The 4,476-nt window shown below is 42.2% G+C and overlaps 1 protein-coding gene across 2 annotated transcripts in view; it reads left to right on the top strand.

Moving 5' to 3' along the window:
- Tmem170b (transmembrane protein 170B) overlaps positions 1-4,476 on the top strand; it is a 32,921-nt gene that overhangs the window by 25,164 nt on the left and 3,281 nt on the right. The gene's annotated exons all lie outside the window — the stretch shown is intronic.

Here is a 4,476-nt window from a genome sequence, read left to right as displayed (position 1 = left end):
TGCTGCACTACATCTGTTTGGGGTTCTCTACAAGGGACTTCTTTCTTTCAGTTGATTCTAGTCACAGAATATGAGGAAGGCCTTCCTTTTATAGTACAAGGGTTCCCTCTGTCACCTTTCCTGAGTGACTCACATATCTTACCTGAAGAGGAGAGGGGTTTTCCTGTGTCTAAATATGTCTCCTGATATCAAGACAGCAATGAAATACTTGTGGGAAATAGTGATTTGTCTCATTTTTAAAAATCCCTTCTTTAATATTTGATTCCCTGGGTTGATGTGTGTTTGGAGCATTGTGTGACTTTATCCTGTGGGGTTTTGCTTACTTTGTCACAAGTTGGGTTTGAAACAAATGCCAGACTCAGGTCTAGCTCCTGGGTTTCTCCGAGAGTCATAGAGAAGAGACTGGAGTCAGTGCTAAAGGGTCTTGAAAAGCTAGCCAGAAAGTCTGGAATTTTTCACTGCAGGCCACAGAGAACAAGTAGTTAGTTTTATTTTTCCTTTTTTCAAGATACCTTTTGGTGTTCTGCCTGTGTTTATGACTATGTACCTTCTACATACAGTGTGTACAGAGGCCAGTAGAGGGCATAGGATCCACTGGTACTGGAGTGCGCTACTGTTGTAACTGGGGCTTTAAGCAGTGGAGGGAGAAGCAGTTTGCTCAGATTTTATAAACACTAACCATGTGGATATGTCACTGTAAGATTTTGAAGGATGTATGGGGAATTTATTCTATCTCCATTTATGTCTAATATGTACATATAACCAACTCACTTCCAGTTCCATCGCAAGTATGATAAATTAGTGATTTTAAAAACTGCAATGAAGTGTTTAGAAATCCTTGAAAATGTAAATCAGCCACAATTTCAGATAAAAATTTGTTTCTTGGGTTAGCAAGAACACAGAAATATTTTGTTAGTAAGTTTCTGACTTGCAAAGATGAATTAAGAAAACTGTCTAGAATATTTAGCTGTATATATTCTCTTTCTCTTTGTTCTTAAAAAGTCTTTTCCATTTTTATTTTATGCATAGGGGTGTTTTACCTTCATAAATATCTGTATACCATATTCATGCAGTGTTGTCAGAGGTTAGAAGAGAGCATCAAATCCCCTGGAACTGGATTTACAGATGGTTGTGAGCTATTATGTAGGTGCTGAGAAACAGACCCAGGTCCTCTGGAGGAGTAGTCAGTGCTTTTAACCACTGTGCTATCTCTGCAGCCCCTGTATGTCTTTTCTTAATATAGCTTTTGGTGGCTTACATAGCTATACATTGAACTCAGCAGTTGCTAAATATCCTTTTCAGTACAATGCTGATATGATGAATATTGGCACATATCCATTATGTTGTTACTTAGATTTTGTTTCCAAGAACACGTGATGTGTCATTGGTTTTTATTTGTTTGTTTGTTCTTCTTATTTTGGTTTGTATTGGTAACTGCCCAGTTTGTTTTAAACAGGAAAGGGGTGGGTTGGAGTGGTGTTAGGGAGGTAACTCAGTGCGCGTGAGTACTTGCTGTATAAATGTGAGAACCTGAGTCGATGCCCCAGCTCCCTGGGTGTGGCCGTGCAAGCCTGTAGCCCTAGCACTAGAGTGGGAGTTGGGGGCATTGGGATAGCCTAGCTGCCGAGTGGTGAGCTTCCAGTTCAATGAGGTTCACTGTCTCTGGAGTAAGGTAGAAAGTGAGGAGAGGACACCCAGGTGCAGCCTGCCCCTGCCACATACATAAAGAGCTTCTTTTTGGGGTGTGTGGGGGTGTGTGTGTGAATGTGTATATGTGTGTGTGAGAGTGTGTGTGTGTGTTTGTGTGAGAGAAAGTGTGTATGAGAGTGTGTGTGTATGTGTGTGAGAGAGAGTGTGTGTGTGAGAGAGTATGTGTGTGTGTGTCAGAGAGAGATTGTGTGTATGAGAGAGAGAGAGAAAGAGAGAGAGAAAGAGATCTGTGAGAGAGTGTGTGTGAGAGTGTTGTGGGGGTGTGGGAGTGTTTGCTTGCTTGACACAGGGTTTCTCTTTGTAACCCTGGCTGTCCTGTTACACTCTCTGGTCTGGAACTCAAAGATTTGCCGCCTTTGCTTCTGCCCCTCAGGTGCTGGGATCAAAGGCATGTGCCACAATACCCTGCTAAAGTAAAGTTTTAAAAAAAAATGGTTTATTTCTTTATTGTTCCCCATTTTAGCTGCCTAATATTTTATAAATATTTTAGCTAATGTAAAGATGTAGAGTGACATCTTTTGGTTGGTTTAATTTGCATTTCTCTGTGTACTAGTGAATCTCAGGTCTCTTTCTTCACACACCGTTCGTTCACAAAGCTTTCCCTTCTGCACATTGCTTGATTCTGTGCTTTACTTTGGCTGCACCTATCTCCTTACTGCCTTACAGACGCTTCTCATGTATTCACACTGAGGGCCTCAGGCGGCTTTAGGTTTTGCAAATCACTTTTCCCAGGTTCAGTTCCCTTCATGTTGTGAGTTTATTGAGTAGAAATGTTTAAATAGCAATGTAATATAGCTTACAGGTTTGCTTGTTTCCCACTTAGGGTTTATAATTTAGGGCATTAAGATATTTTGTCTCATACCAGAATAAAAAGACACTGATATATATCCTTTATTTTAGACTTTTACCTATTATAGTAAGGCCTTTAATTCACCTAGAGTAGATGAATTAAATACCAATAGGACTATTGCTGTGAAGAGACCCTGTGACCAGCACAACTCTTATAAAGACAACACTTAATTGGGGCTGGCTTACAGTTTCCAAGGTTCAGTCCATTATCATCATGGTGGGAAGCATGGCAGCATCCAGACAGACATGGCACTGGAGGAGCCGAGAGTTCTACATCTTAATCCAAAAACAGCCAGGAGGAGACTGTCTTCTGCAGGCACCTAGGAGGAGACTGGGTGCAGCTTAAATATAGGAGACCTCAAGCCTCTCCCCCACCCAACAGTGACCTACTTCTTCCTACAAAGCCACACCTACCTAAACAAGGATATACCACCTAATACTGCTATTCCCTATGGGCCAAGCATTTAAACATATGAGTCTATGGGAGCCACGCCTTTTCAGACCACCACAACGAATCAGGAGCAGCCTTCTTAAAGGAACAGGTGGTAAATGTTGTAGACTCAGGAGGCAATAATCTCTGTTACTTACGCCTGCTGTTGTAGCACAAAGCATAGATTGGTATAAGGAAAAAGATGAATGGACACCACTTGTTCCAAAGAAAACTATTCACAGAAACAGGCATCTGGTAGTCAGACTGTGACTTATTCCTAGCCTAAGTCTGCCTTTGTTTTTGGTGTTAGTTGAGATCCCCTTCTACACGGTAAGTCAGTTTTTACACAGGTACCCACTGAAGTAACCCGTCAGTTGCCGATCAATCTGTGGGTGCTTCCTTCTTGTTTGCTGTATTCTCAACATCTCTCAGCTCTTGTGATTTGTTCGTTTTCTTTTTCTATTCTCTCAGCAGGGCCATAGTTCTTAGGCCTCTGGTTTTGTAGTGTGTTGTAGAGGTGCTGTGGTATATAGTGAGTATGTCATAGGTAATTCATAGTGCAGCCAGCTGTTTGTGGACTGTTGGTACTTCATATGAATTTTAGAGTGTATCTGCTGAATCTCCCCAAAGCATGAGTCTGGTTTTTGTTAGAACTTACTTGGGAGGCTCTGAAATGTTAGGGTGTGTGACGTGTCCACTTAAGGAACCCATCTTCCCTTTCATTAGAGAGAAAACTGTTTCCTTACTAGGAGCTCTGTGCTTTGCACAAACCCTGAACACCATCTTACAACTGATATGCATGATATTTCTTGGTCACACTTTGATTGTGTTGGTATAAGGAAATCCTGTGGCTGTCGGTTAGGTTAGTTGTGTTTAGAAAGACTTGACAGAGGCCTGGTGCTATGACGAGGTGAGTGGACTGGCAACCAGCTAAGCATTAAGTCAGATACAGACTGGGACTGAAGAAACAACCAAAGTGTAGTCAACGATAGAGAATTTAAAACGTATCATTTATTGAACAGTTACATGCTAGTAAGTGTAAAAATGTCAAAATGGGCTTAAGGAGAATACTACCAGTGTTCAAATTTTATGTTTTTGTATAGGCATTTCACCTGCATGTATGCCTGTGTACCACTTATGTGTCTGCTGCCCATGGAGGCAAGAACAGGGCATTGGATCCCTTGGAGTTACAGATAGTTGTGAGCTACCATGAGGATGCTAGGAATTGAACCCATGTTCCCTTAGAAAGCAGTCATTGCTCGTAAACATTGAGCCATCTCACTAACCCATGTTTGTTTGAGAGAGGATGGCCTGGAACTCCCTGAGAACCACCTGCCTCTGCTTCCTGAGAGCCGTGATGGAAAGGGGCGCCAGTGTACCTGGCCCTCTGCCTTTTCCTTTCTACTTCTTTTCCTTTTTTGTCCCTTCCCTCTCCTCCCCTCCCTTCCTCTCCCCTCCCCTCCCCTCCCTTCCTCTCCCCTCCCCTC

Source organism: Grammomys surdaster, unplaced genomic scaffold (genome assembly GCF_004785775.1).
Source record: "Grammomys surdaster isolate TR1022 unplaced genomic scaffold, NIH_TR_1.0 137, whole genome shotgun sequence".
Classification (NCBI taxonomy): domain Eukaryota; kingdom Metazoa; phylum Chordata; class Mammalia; order Rodentia; family Muridae; genus Grammomys; species Grammomys surdaster.
The sequence above is the reverse complement of the archived record's forward strand: the minus strand, read 5'-3'. Positions and strand labels throughout refer to the sequence as shown.